Below are 22,209 nucleotides of genomic sequence, written 5' to 3'. Positions count from 1 at the left end.
ACGTAACGGCTCATGCCATGCTCAGTTGCAATTTGTCCCAAAACAAACAAGAACAGCAGCTGAGGGTTTGAGTTTGAACATGCACTGCATTAAAGCAGCTTTTATTTCCATTGATAAATGCTAGATATTCCTACAGAGATTCTCCAGGTGAGTAAGCGATTCCTGTTTCTGTTTCTATTTCTGTTTCATATATATATACAGTATATATATATATGTTACATGTGTCTCTGCAATAGTATAAATGTGTTATACACTATCAGGGGCTGCTTTTTTGTGCACCTCATCTACAACAAGGGTATTTTTCATTTATGTTTGTGGACCTTCACCATTTGAGGAAGTGAGTTAGATAAGAAAGTTACAGGTATGGTGAGCAATGACTGACAAAGGCACGTTCTGCGTATTCCTTACAGAAGAGTAAGCAATTTGTTCTAAAAAACACCGGCTAAAGTCAAACATCGTTAGCAATCTTATTACTTAAATAGAATTAACATCAATAAACTGTAAGGTGCTGGTACATGCGAGTAGATTTGATCTTCTATTAAACAAAAATGCAATTACAGCTCTAAAAAGGTCAACCTAGACTTCTGTAACAGATCTGTTCAGGTCATCGCTGTTCCTCTGACCTTGTGAGTCTTTGGAATTTTAAAAGTGTATTTTGCTTGCCTTTCATGTGGTCTGTGTACAAGTCACTGTGGCGTATGCGGTCCTACACAGCCTTGCTATAGACGTGACGAGCCTCCGCTATGTTGCAATGGAGAACAGGTTCAGTATGGAGCTGCCGAGAAAATTCAGCTGGAAAGCTCGTTGCAGAAAAGCATCGTTATCGGCGTCCAGCTGCAAAGCGTCACTCGTGGGTGCTGAAGAATCGATTTCCAAGGCAGTGGTCCAGGCGATTTAGAGTGTTAAAGGTCCCAGCGAAAACAAAACAGCGCTGGTCCTTTTTCATGCACGCACGAGAGCAAATGCAAAGGACACCATAGTCGGCAGGATTTGAACCTGCGCAGGGAGACCAAACAGACTTCAAGTTTGTTGCCTTAACCACTTGGCCACGATTACAGTAAATACACCAGCAGTTGGCTTCTTGCTACAATCGAACAGGGAGTGCGAGGCGGCGGCGGCGGCGGCAACTTTTTTCAAGTTCGCTCTCCGTTTAAGAAACCTTTTACGCCATACGTGTAAGCAGACACACACCTCAGAGTACTTAAGGGTGGCTTCAAGTTGGAATGATAAAGTCTCCCCGTTCGGACATGAAAATAGAACTTTCTTAGACAGAAAGAAATCAACAACGGAGACATGTGGACGACGATTTCAGTCACTGCACTTTGAATAGCATTTTTACTCGAGTTACAGGAGATGCACGAATGGCCCTTGACCTACGCTCTTACGAATGCCTTGGAACATTCAAAGAGAACAGCCCTCAAGTCATGCGGTTTATTATAATGCTGTTGCGTGTCGAGGCAGTAGTTGACTCCGTCCTACCGTTGAGACACGGGGCGTACTGTAAATGAACTGCACCTGACAGCTTTAGAAAAACACCTGGGCTCAGTACGGTGCTGAGAGCTCAGCGTTGCTGTTGTTCTAATTAGCACGCACTGCATCGGCTATGACCCGAACTTTTCAATTATTCCGATCAGTAAGTCAACACGTAGTCCACATGAAAGGTAGAAATATTCTCTTGTCTGTCTCTTGTTTTTATAGAACTGAATGTCCCTGACAATGTACTGTTAGTTTTAATTGAAGAACGGCATCTGTGTTCAAATATACCAGACAAGTTTACGTAACTGCTCATGCAACACTCAGTTGTAATTAGTCAAGAAATAAAGTCGAACAACAGCTGCGAGTTTGATTCTGAACGTATGAGATTGCAGCGCCTTTTACTTCCATTGACAAATGATAGATATTCGAAGAGAGATCCTTCAGACCAGCAAGCAAACCCACGGTTATTTCGGTTTTCTATCTAGGCAACGTTGGTGTCTGCAATAGCATACATGAAAGGGTGATGCAATTTCTGTGGCTACATTTGTTGCACGTCATGCACAGTAAGAGTGTTTCTAACACCAAATACAAAGTCAACAATTAGCGATCACGCCTTCTCCTCAGTTAACCCACTGAAACCTTGCTGTTAACAGTTCTTTACTGCGTGCTTTACGAGCACCTACATATTGTGTCGGTTCTTTCAGCTTTATTCATTAGGTTTTCAAAGGCATAAGTAGAGCACCAGAGGTGCGAACACAAAGTGTGTGGTTACCTGAAGAATCGATTTAGCGTTTTTTTAGCACGAGGAAAGGAGAAGCGGCACTACGCCTTTTCAACACAGGCACAAAGCGACGTGCGGCAGACGCCGTAGTCGGCAGGATTCGAACCTGCGCGGGGAGTCCCCAATGGATTTCGAGTCCATCGCCTTAACCACTCGGCCACGACTACAGCGAGTTTGCCGCTGCCGCATTCCTCCTATAATCTAACACGGAGTGCGAGGTGGCTGCGGAAACTTTTTCAAAGTCGCTCTCCGTTAAAAAAAAAAATACCTTTCACAAAATACGTGCCGGCAGACAGACACGCCTCAGAGGGTTTAAGGTTGACTTCACGTTCAAATGATAAAGTCTCCCCGTCCAGATGTCAAAATGCAACTTTGGCAGACAGAAAAAAACATCAACAAACCACAAATGTGGACAAGGATTTTACAAGCTGCACCACACTGCACTTTCAAAAGCATTTACATTCGTGTTAGACGCAGGAATTGCCTTTGATTTGCGCGCTTACGAACGCCATGGAAAACGACACAAAACTAAAGCCCTCAGCTCTTGCACTTGATTATAATGCCGTTACGTGTCGAAGCAGTAATTTACGTCATCCCACCACTGCAACACGGGGAATAGAGGGAAATGAGCACAAGGTGAGATATTTTTAATCCGTAAGGCTTCTGTAGTTTCTTTTTGAAATCATTGTTACAACATATTATGTAAAAGCATGTTGAAAAGAATCTACCTGCATTCCAGCGGCCCTGAGCAAGAGGCCGCTGTCCAGGAGGAAGAGATGCCAGAGGCTGCTCTAGAAACTGAAACAGAAGCGGATAAGGAAGGGGAAGATGTGAGCTCTGAAGAACTCTATCAGCAGTAAGACTTTTTATTTTTCAGATGTATCTATTTTTTACTAAAATTCTAATTTGTCTTATAGGTATAAAATGTTTAAACCGGTGTTTTATATCCTTACAGGCCCTGAGTAGTTAAAAAGTATCAGCAGGCCGGAAGAGAGTGGCCCAAGCTGGACTCTATAGAAAGCACTCCCTGGATGCTCCTCTCCTGATTGGATTCAAACAGTACCTTACCAAGGATCTGGGAGTGGCAAATTATTCTCAGGAGGTATTTATTTTTTAAAGGAACAAGTAATAGGTTTATTCCATGCTGAAAAAAAGAAGAAAGAGAACACAACGTTTCGGCCGTGGAGCCTTCTTCAGGTGTGTGGGTTTATTTTTTAAAGGCATTTAAAATTAAGCAATGGTATCTTCATTGTAAATGTTTTTATTTCTTAGCTTAAAATTCACCCATGTGAAATGATGTCAGCCATAAACATCATGACTCTATATTTCCTACCTGAATCTATTCTACTTAAATTATTACATTATACACAATTTGAGTTCATTTTAAAAAGTAAAAGGTAATGAAAGGAATGCATTTTCATAAGAAAGATAATACCGATATGCATGTGATAATCTTCCTTATATCATGTAGTGCGTCATTTGGACACTTTGTGGGCTTGAAATACAAAGAAAATCATGTTCTATGGTACAAGATAAATACAAAACTTAAGCTTTTATTTTAATTAGATTTCTTTATAAAGCATAAGCAATCATTTATTACATCGCTTCTTGAATTAAATCTTTTGACAAGAGGTAAGACTTCTGTTACATTTAAACCCATGTTTAGCTGTGTTTTTTAGATTTAACTGAACCAATTTCTGTGTGTGATAATGTCCTTGAATTCTGACAACATCACACTAAATTACATGATATAAAACAGCTAATGTTTCTAGAGATAAAGTTTCTGAGATGCTTCTAATTACTTTTTATTACCAGGGACAGTTTAATTCACCTTGTACAGTACTGTAAGACCAAGATGCTTTTTTTAAAGTTATTTAACATTTTATAGAACTTTGTCTACTATGGCAACATGATGAGCTTGGTGAAACTTGGAAAAATACTGCTTGGCCACTTATCTTAAGATAAAGATAGGATAAAGGTTTATCTTTTGCACCTACCTGACCCCCAGGGAAGGCCAATGCTTTCTAAGTTGATGGTTCCCTACAGTAGACTGTACTTTAATTTCAAAGGTAATGTATATTGACCCAAATCAGTTTTGGAATCCAATCTACTGACGAGATGGAGCACATCCTTTTTTCAGGATTTTAGCATCATACGTTTGGTATATTTAGTCCCTAATGCTGAAAGAAATGATCATAGAACATTTGGACACTTTGTAGGCTTGAAATACAAAGCAAATCATGTTCTATGGTACAAGATAAATACAAAACTTAAGCTTTTATTTTAATTAGATTTGTTTATAAAGCATAAGCAATCATTTATTACATTAATATATGTGAAAATAACATTTTAGCATCATACGTTTAGTATATTTAGTCCCTAATGCTGAAAGAAATGATCATAGAACATGACATCTAACCTTACCTGCGGTGTTTTTAATCCCTATTGCTCAATGCATGGTGAAAGCATTGCATACATGTGTCTGACAATGAGGAATGGGCCCCTGAGACAGTCATTTGCCTGTTTCACAAATGATAGTATTTTACTAGAGATTCTGTTTGGGATTCAGATGTGCATTCGGACAGCAATCCCTTTCAAGAAATGATACGCTCTGGATGAGGTCAAAGGTGCTGGAACACTGTATTTAGGATGTGTTTGCAGTGATTGTGTGTCTCCTGCTTCAACGCAGTGATATATAGATGTGCTCCTGTAATTTATTGGTACAAGCCCAGGGCAGTGAGCAGTCTGAGGATTTATTTCCAGACGGCATAGAGCGGTGAAGCAGTGAAGTAGTGCAAAACACTGGATCATTATATTATTAGAATCTATTCTACTTAAATTATTACATTATACTCAATTTGAGTTCATTTTAAAAAGTAAAAGGTAATGAAAGGAATGCATTTTCATAAGAAAGATAATACCGAAATGCATGTGATAATCTTCCTTATATCATGTAGTGCGTCATTTGGACACTTTGTGGGCTTGAAATACAAAGCAAATCATGTTCTATGGTACAAGATAAATACAAAACTTAAGCTTTTATTTTAATTAGATTTGTTTATAAAGCATAAGCAATCATTTATTACATTAACATATGTGAAAATAACATTTTAGCATCATACGTTTAGTATATTTAGTCCCTAATGCTGAAAGAAATGATCATAGAACATGACATTTAACCTTACCTGTGGCGTCTTTAATCCCTATTGCTCAATGCACGGTGAAAGCATTGCATACATGTGTCTGACAATGAGGAATGGGCCCCTGAGACAGTCATTTGCATGTTTCACAAACGATCGTATATTACTAGAGATTCTGTTTGGGATTCAGATGTGCATTCGGACAGCAATCCCTTTCAAGAAATGATATGTTCTGGATGAGGTCAAAGGTGATGGAACACTGTATTTAGGATGTGTTTGCAGTGATTGTGTGTCTCCTGCTTCAACGCAGTGATATATAGATGTGCTCCTGTAATTTATTGGTACATGCCCAGGGCAGTAAGCAGTCTGAGGATTTATTTCCAGACGGCATAGAGCAGTGAATCAGTAAAGAAGTGCAACACACTGGATCATTATATTATTAGAATCTATTCTACTTAAATTATTACATTATACACAATTTGAGTTCATTTTAAAAAGTAGAAGGTAATGAAAGGAATGCATTTTCATAAGAAAGATAATACCGATATGCATGTGATAATCTTCCTTATATCATGTAGTGCATCATTTGGACACTTTGTGGGCTTGAAATACAAAGCAAATCATGTTCTATGGTACAAGATAAATACAAAACTTAAGCTTTTATTTTAATTAGATTTGTTTATAAAGCATAAGCAATCATTTATTACATTAATATATGTGAAAATAACATTTTAGCATCATACGTTTAGTATATTTAGTCCCTAATGCTGAAAGAAATGATCATAGAACATGACATCTAACCTTACCTGTGGCGTCTTTAATCCCTATTGCTCAATGCACGGTGAAAGCATTGCATACATGTGTCTGACCATGAGGAATGGGCCCCTGAGACAGTCATTTGCATGTTTCACAAACGATCGTATATTACTAGAGATTCTGTTTGGGATTCAGATGTGCATTCGGACAGCCATCCCTTTCAAGAAATGATATGTTCTGGATGAGGTCAAAGGTGATGGAACACTGTATTTAGGATGTGTTTGCAGTGATTGTGTGTCTCCTGCTTCAACGCAGTGATATATAGATGTGCTCCTGTAATTTATTGGTACATGCCCAGGGCAGTAAGCAGTCTGAGGATTTATTTCCAGACGGCATAGAGCAGTGAAGCAGTGAAGTAGTGCAACACACTGGATCATTATATTATTAGAATCTATTCTACTTAAATTATTACATTATACACAATTTGAGTTCATTTTAAAAAGTAAAAGGTAATGAAAGGAATGCATTTTCATAAGAAAGATAATACCGATATGCATGTGATAATCTTCCTTATATCATGTAGTGCGTCATTTGGACACTTTGTGGGCTTGAAATACAAAGAAAATCATGTTCTATGGTACAAGATAAATACAAAACTTAAGCTTTTATTTTAATTAGGTTTGTTTATAAAGCATAAGCAATCATTTATTACATTAATATATGTGAAAATAACATTTTAGCATCATATTATTACATACAGGTCTCTAGCTTCAACACAGTGAGATATATATATGCTCAGTAATTTATTGGTACATGCCCAGGGCAATAATCAGAATGAGGATTTATTTTCAGACGGGCTACAGGTAGTGTTGTGAAATACTTCAACACACTGGATCGCAGATTTAGACCCCCTGCACTCTTACTCCTTAAAAACCAAAGAAATGAAGATATGTAGCAATCACATTGTAACAGGGGTGACAGTGACTTAATGCTTATACTAGTGGACTTCTGGTACCTTTAGGGTACGGTGTTCCCTGAAGGGCTCTCAAACCCCGCATTTCAGATGCCTAGCTGTATCGCTGATGTGTTGCACCTCAGAATCACTTTTAAACCTTACCTCTGCTATCTTTAATCCCTATTGCTCAACGCATGGTGAAAGTATTGCATAAATGTGTCTGAAAATGAGCAATGGGCACCTGAGAGTCATTTTCCTGTTCCACATGCAATTTCAACATTTTCCTTGGGAGATGTCAAGCCAGCAAGCCACTGCTCTGGTTCAGTGGCCAGTATGGAGTTCAGTGGCCCTGTTGTACACAGAAAGCACATTGAGCTCCTTGGACATGAAAAGTTCCAGATAAAAGCCATTTGTCACCCTTTCTCTTGGTGTTGATGTTGCTATTATATGTAAAGGTGGCAACTTGCTCAGCGAGCAGGCGGAGCACACACCGAATGCAGATGTGTCTGAGTGGTGTGTCCAAGTGGCTGTCAAAGGACAGCTCTCCTGGGGCACCGTGGCTTAGTTGCTTAAAGTGCCTGTCTAGTAAACAGGAGACCCTGGCTCCGAATCCCAGCGGTGCCTTTTTTGTTCTTTCTTCTCGAACAGAACTGGTCATAATGGACAACCGCCTACAGCTAGACTAAATTAAATGCAAGCATTCATTTCCTGTCTTGAACGACTTGTTTTTCTTATAATGGATGCAACTTGCAAAACATGAAATACAAAACTTGCTAATCAGCACTCGAGGCTGGCAAAAAAAAAAAGAAGTCAGCAATGTTTTTTTCTTTAAACTTAACCCTTCTAATGGAGAAGAGTTAAACGACCGAGTCTATGCAGCTTAAAAGGTCCGCACGTCGGATTCTTAGCTGAAAGGGTGGTAAATCACGCTCACCCCAGTCCTTAATCTTTTAAAGAGGATACAAAATTGAACCTACAGATGCAGCCATTCAAAGTGGGTGAGGTATTTCACGGCATACCGCGACACGCCCACCGGGGTATCACGCGGTATCACGTGTGTCACGTGACTAACTATCCGGCGTCGGCTTGTAAAACCGCCTGGGGGAGCTTAACCTCTCATGTACAGCATTCGAGCCTTTAATTTGGAACTGTGTATTACAGCATGTTAATCATCAGTCATTCAAATGTTGGTATATTTTATGAAAGCAAGATTGCTCAGTTGGACAAAAGTACACAACCTACCTTCAACAGAAATATTTATGCATCAAAGCCTTTACTGAAGATATTACTAATAGTATTAATAATGGATGACTTTGGACAAGCTGTATACTCAAAGTATAATTTCTTTAGCACATTTGTACAAGCACTTGGAATCTGTCCAAGCCATACTTTGTCAGGCATTTTGTTTTACTTCAACGGGGCATAAAAACTTCCTTGCTTTTAACAGGGCGTTTCATAATTTCTAGCTACGAGAATGATTTAAAATGCGACACCTATCATTCAACTAGAGCTTAAAATATCACAAGGAAAAATACACACCGGTATTCCATTTCTCCCTAAACATTGTAAGCTTCGAAGTCTTTAACTAACGTGATACCGGATACGTCAACAAGCATACTTTTAGAATTTGATTAAAAGGTAATATAATATGGAATCGCGTATCTAAAGAATTTAATAACGGTATGATTATATCCGTGTACTGCGGCAGAGCTATGTAGGGCTGTTTCGCCTACCTGATCATGCGAGCTGTCTTGTAGCCTACTGGTCTAGGTGCGTGACTACCAACCGGCAGGTTGTGTGTTCAAATCCAGCTGGTGCTGGACTTTTCATTTTTATTTATTTATTTTTTAATCGCGTAACATAAACATATTCCCGTATGCAAACTGTACTGTATACAGTATGTATATGTATATTTAATGTCTTAACTGTGCCCGTTTAATTGTATTAAAAAAAATTTTTTAACACGAACATTAAGCTGTTTACATCTTCCGCCTGAGAACAGTCACCCGTTGCTACCCAACGCAGAATGGTGATTGGCTGACACCATCTGACACCCCTCTGATTGGAGAAAAAAGACGTGCTGGTGTGCTATACCAGGAAGAGGATTTCTTTCTATTCAAAACGTGTATTTTAAAAGTTTAAGAAGTAAAAACCTTACAGCGTACACAGATTTCTAAACTGATCAGGATCGTTATCTTTGTCTTATGCATAATAATGTTCACCGCTCTGTCCAGCAAATTAATAATAAACTTTATTTTATATAGCGTTTTAAACGAATAAGTAATTAGATTGCTCATAAACCTAATCACTTGCTTTTTCTTTTTATTTAGGCTCAGATTTCAACTTTAGATCGTATTATTAATAACCATAATAACAACCAACCAACAAAAACAACCATATAAACATAATGGTGGTGCTGGACCTTCCAGTTTTATTTATTTATTTTTTAATCGCGTAACATAAACATATTACCGTATGCAAACTGTACTGCATACAATATGTATATGTATATTTAATGTCTTAACTGTGCCCGTTTAAGTATTGAATATTCATATCTAATTTTACCACTGAAGGGAAATCTTAACATAAACACACAGTATATGGCTGGTCTCGGTACTTTAAAGAAAAAAATACACACCAGTATTCCATTTCTCCCTAAACATTGTAAGCTTCGAATGAAACCACTAAATAAAGACATAAATATAGAAATCTTAAGATTTGTTTTATTTAATGTTGGTAGCAGGATGAACTGTCAGAGTGTATATTTTGTCGCAAAGTTGCTACAAGATGTTAACAGTGAAAAAGGTATTTAGAAATGAGTTATTTCAAGATGAAAAAGAAAACATGGTTTCATTACGACCAGAATCGGTCTTGAGATATTTTTAACTTGATTTACAGTATTTGAGAGGTATGTCTTAACACCGATACTACAGTGCTTAAGTACTGCTCACGTATATGTTTCTAGGTTTATATTATGCATTTCATACGGTCAAATTACTTTTGAGCAACTAATAAGAAGCGCTAAACGGTATGCGTTTTAGTTTCGTTTTGTGCTGGAACCCGTGGATTGATTAGAGATATCAAGTACATACAAGTCATTTTTTAAATGTTGTAGTTCGTCTTGAAAAAATGTTACGAGTACATCATCTATCAACAATTAGGTTCTGTTTCCATATTGCGGATTTTGGTTAGGTACAGTATTATCAAATCCAGTGGCGCTGTGTGTTACTTTACTGAGTCCCAATCTGTGATTGAAACCTGTATAACCGGTTTAATTCGTCACAGCCAGCACTCTTCAGGTGTGAGGGTCTTCTGCTCAGAATGAAACGCTAAAATGTTTGTGTATATTCTAATGGTAGTGGGGGCAGGGTGTGTGGGAACAGGTTTGTTCTTCACACCTGAAACATTTTCTCTGAAAGGATTTTCTTCGCAGTTAACCGATCTTGTTACAGCATGTTACAGTTTACTATTATTAACCATATTAATTTTAAGTGCTTAATGTGAAATCTTGTAAAAATATATTTTCATTGTTCAAATATACATTAATATACATTAAGTCTGACTATCATATAATAAGTTAAATACAAAACTAAAGAAAAAATAGGGTTAAATATAATTCAAAATATTTTGCTAACAATGTTAACTGTTTATGAATAATAAAATGTATTAACTAAGGAGTAGGATGGCACAGTTGTTAGTATGTTTTTTGTTTTGTTTCTTTTTCATAAATACAACAGTAGTACCTGATGTCTCAGTGGCTTTCAAAATTAAATTATGCATGCAAACCTGTGAACTAGAAAGATAACTAAGATTTTAATACTAATTAAATGACCGCGGGCACTTCCCACCCCCTCTACATTCTCAGAGTAGAACAGACTAACCTAATGAAAGACGGTCCACCCCCCACGGACAGGAAAAGTGCCCACAGGCACTTAAACTTAATATGGTCAGTAACGGTAAACAGTAACATGGTAAGAAGGAGCACGTACAAACGTTTTCGAAATAACCACATGTAAGACTCTGATCCTAAAAATGTTTAGGGAGAAAGTGGAATACTGGTGTGTATTTTTTCTTTAAACTACCAATACCAGCCATATACAGTCTGTAACGTAGGGATTTCTATATGTCTTTATTTAGTGTTTACATCAGTGACAAAGGCTAAACTTTTAGCTTCAGTAACGTGTACATATCTCCCCTTTTTATAAAACGACTTGGTTGAAAACTGTTCCAGAGCCACTGTTGTTTCATCAGTGAAAAATACATCATGAAATGCCTCTCCCTGTTCAATCCACTGGAAAAAAGAAAAGGAGCATAAAGCTTCTGATGGTCATAAACGATATTCATTTAGGAGCAGCATCAGAGGTATGTTTTTAACTGCACTGCATTGGAGAGAATACCATAGTGTGTTTTTTTTTTACTCCCTGGCGGAAACTGGCTTCCAGAAGAATCAGTATGGCTCAGAGATTAAATAAAACTTCACAGACATTAACGAAGAGCATAACGCGTGTACTGTATACACTGCAAGTACTGTACAACCCAACTCTCTGCAGGAGTGCTGGCTGTGACGAATTGAACCGGTTTCACGGGTATTTTCAAAGTAGGAGGCGAGATTTCCAGCGAAAGACACCCCCCCCAAAAAAAACCCAGTAAATACAGTACTTACTAGTTAAAGGCTAGGCTCCCGACTACGGCGAAAGGAACCCTTCTTTCATTAGAAGACAATGAACATATTTTAGCCCTGAATGAATTAATAGCAAGCATGGTTTACATAAAAGACATTTTTCCAAGAAAGTTTAGCCTTTGTCACTAATGAAACCACTAAATAAAGACATAAATATAAAAATCTTAAGATTTTTAAAATACATGACTTTGCTAAAATTTATTTGAAAATAAAAACAATTACAACCGCCAGGGGAGAGAGAGAACAGGGGAGGGATGTTGGTTTTGCATAAGGGGCTGGGCTATGGAAAGTAGGTATGTTTGGGAATGTGTAGTTACATGTTCTGGCTGTTTGTGAATTATCGTTGTTGAGTATGGAGTGTTGAGGTATTGATTTTGTGTAATGCTTTATGTTGAAAATTGAGGTTGATTTTGTTTATGATAAACAGGATAAACTGGGATGGAAGGAAGGTTTGGTTTTGCATAAGGGGCGGGATTATGATAATTGGAGGACTTTGCGAGTGTAAAATGGTTTGATTATTTGATTTTGTATTGTGGTTGTTATCTATGTTTTTGGTTGGTATTATGTTTATATGGTTGTTTTTGTTGGTTGGTTGTTATTATGGTTATTAATAATACGATCTATAGTTGAAATCTGAGCCTAAATAAAAAGAAAAAGCAAGTGATTAGGTTTATGAGCAATCTAATTACTTATTCGTTTAAAAAGCTATATAAAATAAAGTTTATTATTAATTTGCTGGACAGAGCGGTGAACATTATTATGCATAAGACAAAGATAACGATCCTGATCAGTTTAGAAATCTGTGTACGCTGTAAGGTTTTTACTTCTTAAACTTTTAAAATACACGTTTTGAATAGAAAGAAATCCTCTTCCTGGTATAGCAAACCAGCACGTCTTTTTACTCCAATCAGAGGGGTGTCAGATGGTGTCAGCCAATCACCATTCTGCGTTGGGTAGCAACGGGTGACTGTTCTCAGGCGGAAGATGTAAACAGCTTAATGTTCGTGTTAAATAATTTTTTTAAATTAAAATTCATTCTATACAGCAATCGCATATTTGGGTACCGTTTCATAAAACTTTCATGCTTAAAATGTTTAGGGAGAAATGGAAGACTGGTGTGTATTTTTTCTTTAAACTACCAAGACCAGCCATACACAGTACAGTTTACATACATACAGTAATGTTTATGTTCCTAAATTAATATCGTTTATGACCTTCAGATGCGTTATGCTCCTCTTCTTTTTATGCTCAGCTACTAAAATTTCCCTTTAGTGGTAAAATCCATATAAATATTCAAAACTAAGCGGATTAAAATGTGCACAGTAAAGACATTAAATGATTAAATCTTTGCACTACCAACCAATGCACCACGAGTGCCCCTGTCGGTCATTTTGGCCAGCCAATCACTTGCCCTGCGGTACCCTCCGGTGCCCCGCGGTGGCTTGTGGGTAGGTTACCGTACCGCGGGTTTTTACCGCGCATTTTGAATGGCTGCATCTGTAGTCGCCACATCACATATATCCTGTTCAACGATAAAAAGGTAACGTCTATCCTCGCTCCAGAGTCAATCTCACGTTGAGGGCATATTTTTTTCCACTTTACCATGAGTCCGGCTCGGCTGCACAGAGGCGAGAGCAGAGCAATGAAGTCACAGGGACAGGGGAGTCACATGCTGGCTGTTTGAACACGGGGAAGATCACTGAGGGATCCACAGTATGTGGACCCTCCGTGCGCCATCAGTCCACACTCCGGACTCTGAATCCTGCCATCCGAGTTAAGATCTCGACGGAACCTGAGACGCAGTTCCTTCTTAAAACGTAATCTGGTGAGCATTTCTAGAATCGTACTTGTATAGATGCAGCCTTTAATGTGTTGCTAGGTTAAAATTGATGACTTCTTGAACTTCAGTAGGCAACTGCCCTCTTGATTTTGGATTTAATTTCTTTATAACAGGGGCGCTTTTATGAAGACAGAGTCATGTTCAGGTACTTTGCTTGATGGAGGAAGCTCATTTCAGACTCTGTGATCTGCTCACCTGGAAAGGTCTGCTGTACTACTACAAGAGAGAAGTAGAGTCTGGAAGAAGGGACAATTTTATGAGGCTTTGGAAGATAATGTTTTTTTTTCTTTGAAATCGAAATGAATCAGAATATCAGTGCAAAAGACAAACTCTTGGTTTGGTTTAAAGAGATATGGTTTTAAAACAGACAAAATGTAGAAAACAGGTGTTTCTCACTTTTGGTAAAGAATGGACCGGGGGTAATATTTTACTAGTTGCAGTGCTGATCTCACTGGGTTACAGTCCTGCAGTCTCACACCGGGGCCAGTGGCGCAATGGATAACGCGTCTGACTATGGATCAGGAGATTGCAAGTTCGACTCCTGCCTGGCTCGGGTTGTTTTTAAACGCATCGGGCTACTCCCTAAGTAGTCTGTGCTATTTACTGCATTGTAATCGTACCCAGTAAGAGATTTCCTTCATGTAAATGAACTGCACCTGACAGCTTTAGAAAAACACCTGGGCTCAGTACGGTGCTGAGAGCTCAGCGTTGCTGTTCTAATTAGCACGCACTGCATCGGCTATGAGCCCGAACTTTTCAATTATTCCGATCAGTAAGTCAACACGTAGTCCACATGAATGGTAGAAATATTCTCTTGTCTGTCTCTTGTTTGTATAGAACTGAATGTCCCTGACAATGTACTGTTAGTTTTAATTGAAGAACGGCACTTGTGTTCAAATATACCAGACATGTTTATGTAACTGCTCATGCGACACTCAGTTGTAATTAGTCAAGAAATAAAGTCGAACAACAGCTGCGGGTTTGATTCTGAACGTATGAGATTGCAGCGCCTTTTACTTCCATTGACAAATGATAGAGATTCGAAGAGAGATCCTTCAGACCAGCAAGCAAACCCACGGCTATTTCGGTTTTCTATCTAGGCAACGTTGGTGTCTGCAATAGCATACATGAAAGGGTGATGCAATTTCTGTGGCTACATTTGTTGCACGTCATGCACAGTAAGAGTGTTTCTAACACCAAATAAAAAGTCAACAATTAGCGATCACGCCTTCTCCTCAGTTAACCCACTGAAACCCTTGCTGTTAACAGTTCTTTACTGCGTGCTTTACGAGCACCTACATATCGTGTCGGTTCTTTCAGCTTTATTCATTAGGTTTTCAAAGGCATAAGTAGAGCACCAGAGGTGCGAACGCAAAATGTGTGGTTATCTGAAGACTTGCTTTCCATGGCAGCGGGTCCAAGCGATTTCGCGTTGTTATAGTACCAGGAAAGGAGAAGCGGCACTTCGCCTTTGCCGCACAGGCACAAGGTGACATGCGGCAGACGCCGTAGTCGGCAGGATTCGAACCTGAGCGGGGAGTCCCCAATGGATTTCAAGTCCATCGCCTTAACTACTCGGCCACGACTACAGCGAGCTCGCCGCCGCCGCATTCCTCCTATAATCTAACACGGAGTGTGAGGTGGCTGCGGAAACTTTATTAAAGTCGCTCTCCGTTAAAAAAAAAATACCTTTCACAAGATACATGCCGGCAGACAGACACGCCTCAGAGGGTTTAAGGCTGGCTTCACGTTCAAATGATAAAGTCTCCCCGTCCGGATGTCAAAATGCAACTTTGGCAGACAGAAAAAACAGCAACAAACCAAAAATGTGGACAAGGATTTTACAAGCTGCATCACACTGCACTTTCAAAAGCATTTACATTCGTGTTAGACGCAGGAATTGCCTTTGATTTGCGCGCTTACGAACGCCATGGAAAACGAAACAAAACTAAAGCCCTCAGCTCCTGCACTTGATTATAATCCCGTTACGTGTCGAAGCAGGAATTTACGTCATCCTACCACTGCAACACGGGGAATAGAGAGAAATGAGCACACGCTACGAATCGTCTCAATCACTCCCTAGAGTCGTAAGGCGCATTGAAGGGTGCACCCCCATCATTAATCGTTGCGCCTCTGTGAAAGGAAAGCTCTTGGGCAGTCTTTGAAACAGCTCGGATGAAACACTTGATTGCTTCCGTGTGCATCTGGAGCCCACCCAGTGGGCAAGACGTATAATATACGTCTATTAAACGCATACCTTATACGTCTAAATGTGGTCTACAATTCGTCTAGAATGAAATTCTAATATACGTCTAAAGTTATACGTCAATTATACGTCTATGTTTAGACGTTCATTATACATAAATGGTTGGAGTTCTATTATACGGATAAATTTAGAGGACTATTATACATACATGGTTGGAGTTCCGGATAACTTTAGAGGTCTATTATACGGATAACTTTAGAGGACTATTATACGTATATGGTTAGAGGTCTATTATACGTATAACTTTAGAGGTCTATTATACGGATAACTTTAGAGGTCTATTATACGTATATGGGTAGAGGTCTATTATACATCAAAGATAGATTTTATAGGTGTAGAAACAAGTAAACCAAGCCAATGATTAGATTTAGAAATGTATTCTGAAAATACACATTCACACCTGAAACATATGTATTTCAAATTATACATTGTATACAATCAATCAACAATCAACATACGGGCAATAATCATAAAAAACACAACTAGTCTTAAACTTCAGCTACAAATTCTGGTAACATGGCAATATACAGTATAGTAATGACAAACACAAAACTAATTACATTAACACACTAACTCAAAACCACATTTTGATTCAAATATACATTTTAAAATGTACAACTTCTATATTTCCAAGAAAAAAAAATATTACAATGGAAGTTAAGATGATTTTTGTCCACTATTTGCAAACCCTGTCTAATTGTCCTAACAGTTAGAACCAAAAACCTATTATTTTCAGTGTCCAGATCTCCTAGCCCCCTGCCTTGCATATGCATTCTTCAAGTAACACATTGCATGCTCCTTTATTTCTTTTTCTGTTGATGTAGGGTGAGACTTCAGCACCGCAGCTAGGAGAAAATTATATATTACTTCCCAAATAAATGATGATTAATATCTTCTTTAGTATAATCTAAAAAATGAACGGTTTACTAAGCTCAAAACTGAAATAAATGTATATAATTTGGCTTGCATCATAGCAGTTGAGCAATAAAGTCTGTCCTAATTAAAGAGTACCCAAAGTTTGAAAGTACAACATAGAATAAGAATAGAGAAACGTCAAAACGATTTTGTGTCATCTTCCCCATTCACACTATTTTATGTGCCATTTTTTGCTTATTCACGTACTATTTTAATCAAAATAATATTAAGAAAGATCTGTATGTATTCAGATAGTATTATTATTGTTCATACTTACTCGTCAAAAGAGGATTGCTGAGATATTTGCGGATATACTTCTACGTTTGAAAAACGTGTCCAAAATGGTGACCAACGAATACTAGCAATGCATTGTGGTATATAAGCGGAAAATATGCTGGGTTCGATATTTTCTCAACGTATGCGTTTATTAATGTTGTCGATATTATGGTTGAAATATAACATTGATAATACATCGCGGCTATGTGCCCCCTGCTATGAGCTGATGTGCAATTTTAACGCATGTAGTTAGTAAGGATCGGTCACTGTTGTATGGTATTATATATAATGACATTTTTGAATAGGATGGGGACAGGCCTGGCATCACGGGGGGAGGGGGGAATGTCGCCCCTTCAGTTTTGGGCAAAAAGATTTACCTAACTTAATTTGCGCCCTAAAAAAATAGTTGTACTTTGTCAATGGTCAGACAACACTAAATGACACGAACAGTCACTCAGTCTGTTTGATGGGCAGGAGGGCTATCCGTCCAGGAACTGCACATATCAGTGTCGTTATTGAGTGTCAACATTACGATCCTGTTTGCTCAGGTGAACCGATTCCTTGCAGTAGTTTATCATTATACTTAAAATCGTTATATAACTAGGACTAGTTATAGCAGTCTGTGCTTTCTGTTGGTTTTACAACATTTTTTCTTAACGATTCAGAACGTCCATGTAGCTGCAAAAATGAACGCTTATGGTACTTTTCGCTCCAGGCAATACTCTCCAGTAAGAGTGACGAAAAATGTGAAACTGAACTTCATCGCAAATACCAGATTGCTAGTCGGTATCTTCTATCATGAAGCACTAATCAATGGCATAGCTGCGAGATTTCATTTGGGTAGCTGCACCGTACAGCTCCGTTTCAACCGAAATATCACCCCCGCTCAGAATTTCAGACGCCCCCCTACAGATTTTTCCCCGGGCACCGCGCACTGATGGGGGACGGGGATTCCAGGAAATGGTATCAACTTTTCTCAAGAAAATAAAAATAGAAACTCTATAGGCACTCAAACATTTTACTGTTTTTTTTCAGGCAGGTGGCAAGACCCTTCCGCAAAACCCTTGTATGCCAAGCTGTGGGCATTGATTCGTCGAATATACGTATATTCACGGCGAAAATACGGCTATACGTATATATACGTATAATCAACGTCGAATTGCAACCGTAAAATCGACGACATTAATAAATGCATATATAACGTCGAAAACACATCTAACACTAGGAGTATACGGCACTCTGCACAGTGTACGAAGTAAATTATTTTCGCAGTAATTAATTTACACGTGTTTAATAAATATAGTAAATATAATTAATTACTGCGAAAATAATTTACTTCGTACACTCTGCAGAGTGCCGTATACTCCTAGTTGCGGGACACACGATACATACAGTAAAAAGCCTCAGGCACTGTTTTAGATGTGTTTTCGACGTTATATATGCGTTTATTAATGTTTATTTCACAGCGTCGTGCACCTTTTCATTGCTCTCGCTTTCAGAGCCTCCGCACGGCACACGACTCGACATCAGGAAGCACATTGAAGTGAAAGCAGGGAGCGCTGCGACATGCACTGTGCAGATCCCGCCACACTAAGAGGTGAGTGGGTCTGTTCGATCCACAAAGAACGCTTTGATAAGCGTCAAAGGCAAGTCAATCCGAGTTGGTCGTTTGTGTTTTCCGTTCAGACGCGAAATGCTGAAATGATCTCTCGGCTCCTCGGTTGTCATTTCTGCTCCGTAAAGGAATCACAGCACGAGTCGGCTTCCAGCACGGTGGGTCGGGACACGATGCCGGGGGTCGGAGAGAGCGATGTCTTCCTCGTTAGTATAGGACCTGTCACGTGGACCTGTCACCTGTCCCCACCTGTCACGCGGGAGACCGGGGTACATCAGGACGCGCATTGAAGTGAAAGCAGGATGCCCTGTGACATGAACTGTGCAGATCCCGCCACACTAAGAGGTGAGTGGGTCTGTTCGATCACAGTGCTAGGCGAATCCCCAATCCCCTTTTGTGCGTGGCGACAAAAGAAGTCTGCTTCCGCCCAGTTTCGAACCGGGGACCTTTTGCGAGGCGAACGTGATAACCACTACACTGCGGAAACGGTGGTAAGAGGTGCCCAGCGGCCCAGCGCTGAGCTTCGTCAATGCGATTCAGCTGCTTCCAGTGCCTTTATTGGAGTGCGCTGATGGACCGTGCTCTCTCTCCAGAGACCAGCACGCCTGTCATGGACGGAGCAGGAAAGGCGGCGCCACATTCTACAGCCCTCTCCACGCAATCGACGAAATCGGGCTACTGAAGTGGAGAAAATCGCCTCTCCAGAAAGTGCAAATATCATCTTGGAGAGTATAAATCCTATTGCCGAAGGTCAGCCCTGTCTACCAGAGTAACCCTCCCACCTCCTGCAGCGATGGTCAGCTCGTCTCACACGCGAGAAGTTTCGGTTGGAAACAAGCGCCCCCTCTTCTCGCACGTTTTGCACGTTCGAGTAGTTTTAATGCGGCTCCTTCGTACACGGTGCTAATCTTTTGGAAAGCAGGATTCAAAACTGACACGTTCCCATACCGGGAGTTGAACCCAGGCCACCTGGGTGAAAACCAGGAATCCTAACCGCTCGACCATATGGGAGCGAACAACCCCGCTGTTCCGGGCATCATGCAAGCAAACTACATAAATATGAGAAAACACGCAAGAGGTGTCACTCAGAGTGTCGAAGGGTCGATGTATACTGGGGCTCAGTTGAAATGCAACGTCAGGACTTTTCCGAATTATGTCACACGAAGAGAGCACAGCATTTTCCGCCCTGCCACGTGTGTCTCGGTATCTCGCCGTGATCGTATAGTGGTCAGTACTTTGCGTTGTGGCCGCAACAACCCCGGTTCGAGTCGGGTTCACGGTAGAATAGGGGCGTCTGCTTTTACTACATGCACAAATGAAGGCAAAAAAAAGCCAATCGACGTGAACGAACGGCGCTTTGCAGAGGAGTCTAAATGAATGATATACTGAACTTATGTCCTCTTGATATGTGTAACTCTTTGTAACTGAATAAATTTATATCTTTTGTATTCTGATAACCCATACGATAAGATCTTTTAGGTTTGCATGCATATTCTATATATTAACAAATGTATCCTCGTGTATTAGTACCTGTGTGTGCGTTGTTTGAGTTATGTCGCATGGTTGGATTCTAAGACCATTAAAAGAATCAATTGTGTGATTTACTGCCACAAAAATAATTGTCCCAGTAAATGCCCAAACCCCTACAGAACTGGTGCCTCGTGAGAGAACACTACAACAGTGTGTGATATCCTGTCCCAGCCTGTGGAGCAGACAGCGAGCCTGTCTCTTAATAATACTAATAATACAGTGTGTGATTCCCTGCCCCAGCCAGAGGAACAGACAGTGAACCTGTCTCTCAATAATAATACAGTGTGTGATCTCCTGTCCCAGCCTGGGGAACACTGAGGCTGTCTCTCAATAATAATAATACAGTGTGTGATATCCTGCCCCAGCCTGAGGAACAGACAGTGAGCCTGTCTCTCAATAATAATAATACAGTGTGTGATTTCCTGTCCCAGCCTGGGGAACAGTGAACCAGATACTCAATAATAATGATACAGTGTGTGATCTCCTGTCTCAGCCTGGGGAACACTGAGCCCGTCTCTCAATAATAATAATACAGTGTGTGATCTCCTTTCCCAACCTGAGGAATAGACAGGAGTGAGCCAGTCTCTCAATAATAATAAAGCAGATTATGATCTGCTGTCCCAGCCTAAGGAACAGTCAGGAAAGAGCAGGTCTCTCTATAATAATAATACAGTTTGTGATCTCCTGTCCCAGCCTGAGGAACAGACAGTGAGCCTGTCTCTCAATAATAATTGCGCCTCCTGTCCCAGCCTGGGGAACAGTGAGCTTGTCTCTCAATAATAATAATACAGTGTGTCATTTCCTGTCCCAGCCTGAGGAACAGTGAGCTTGTCTCTCAATAATAATAATAATACAGTTTGAACTCCTGTCCCAGCCTGAGGAACAGTGAGCCTGTCTCTCAATAATAAAAATACAATGTGTGATCTCCTGTCCCAGCCTGGGGAACACTGAGGCTTTCTCTCAATACTAATAATACAGTGTGTGATATCCTACCCTAGCCTGAGGAACAGACAGTGAGCCTGTCTCTCAATAATAATAATAGAGTGTGTGATTTCCTGTCCCAGCCTGAGGAACAGACTGTGAGCCTCTCTCAATAATAATAATCCAGTGTGTGATCTTCTGTTCAAGCCCAAGCGAAGACACAGTGAGCCTATCTGCCAATAATAGTAATACAGTGTGTGATCTCCTGTCCCATTCTGAGGAACAGACAGTCAGCCTATCTGTCAATAATAATAATACAGTGTGTGATCTCCTGTCCCAGCCTGAGGAACAGACAGTGAGCCTGCCTCTCAATAACAAGCCAATGTGTGATCTCCTGTCCCAGCCTGAGGAACAGAGAGTGAGCCTGTCTCTCAATAATAATACAGTGTGTGATCCTCTGTCCCAGCCTGAGGAACAGACAGTGAGCCTGTCTCTCAATAATATTAATGCAATGTGTGATCTCCTGTCCCATTCTGAGGAACAGACAGTCAGCCTATCTGTCAATAATAATAATACAATATGTGATGTCCTGTCTCAGCCTGTGGAACAGAGAGTAAGCCTGTCTCTCAATAATAATAATTCAGTGTGGGATCTCCTGTCCCAGCCTGAGGAACAAACAGTGAGCCTGTCTCAAAATAATAATAATTCAGTGTGGGATCTCCTGTCCCAGCCTGAGGAACAAACAGTGAGCCTGTCTCAAAATAATAATAATACAGTGTGGGATCTCCTGTCCCAGCCTGGGGAACAGTGTGCCAGACTCTCAATAATATTAATAATAATAATACAATGTGATCTACTGTCCCAGATTGAGGAACAGACAGTGAGCCTGTCTCAATAATAATACAGTGTGTGACCATCTGTCCCAGACCGAGGAAAAGACAGTGAGTCTGTCTCTAAATAATTATAATAATACAGTGTGGGATGTCCTGTCCCAGCCTGGGGAACAGACAGTGAGTTTGTCTCTCAATAATAATACAGTGTTATCTCCTGTCCCAGC

At 39.9% G+C, this 22,209-nt stretch overlaps 1 long non-coding RNA gene and 4 other non-coding genes across 5 annotated transcripts; 1 reads left to right on the top strand and 4 right to left on the bottom strand.

Moving 5' to 3' along the window:
* Positions 1-2,342: 2,342 nt before the first annotated feature.
* On the bottom strand, positions 2,343-2,424 carry trnas-cga (transfer RNA serine (anticodon CGA)). Its single transcript has one exon. It is a non-coding gene; the product is annotated as a tRNA-Ser (tRNA).
* An 11,685-nt stretch (positions 2,425-14,109) lies between these two features.
* Positions 14,110-14,182, top strand: trnah-aug (transfer RNA histidin (anticodon AUG)). Its single transcript has one exon. It is a non-coding gene; the product is annotated as a tRNA-His (tRNA).
* Positions 14,183-15,136: 954 nt separating this feature from the next.
* trnas-uga (transfer RNA serine (anticodon UGA)) lies at positions 15,137-15,218 on the bottom strand. The gene has a single exon. It is a non-coding gene; the product is annotated as a tRNA-Ser (tRNA).
* Positions 15,219-16,256: 1,038 nt separating this feature from the next.
* LOC148643309 (uncharacterized) lies at positions 16,257-17,164 on the bottom strand. The gene is made up of 2 exons (XR_015929103.1): positions 17,088-17,164; positions 16,257-16,740 (listed from the first exon to the last, which is right to left on the bottom strand). It is a non-coding gene; the product is annotated as an uncharacterized LOC148643309 (long non-coding RNA).
* A 2,476-nt stretch (positions 17,165-19,640) lies between these two features.
* trnae-uuc (transfer RNA glutamic acid (anticodon UUC)) lies at positions 19,641-19,712 on the bottom strand. Its single transcript has one exon. It is a non-coding gene; the product is annotated as a tRNA-Glu (tRNA).
* Between the last annotated feature and the right edge of the window lie 2,497 nt (positions 19,713-22,209).

Source organism: Lepisosteus platostomus, chromosome 22 (genome assembly GCF_059453375.1).
Source record: "Lepisosteus platostomus isolate fLepPlt1 chromosome 22, fLepPlt1.hap1, whole genome shotgun sequence".
NCBI classification, from domain to species: domain Eukaryota; kingdom Metazoa; phylum Chordata; class Actinopteri; order Semionotiformes; family Lepisosteidae; genus Lepisosteus; species Lepisosteus platostomus.
This window is presented reverse-complemented; position numbering and strand designations above follow the sequence as displayed.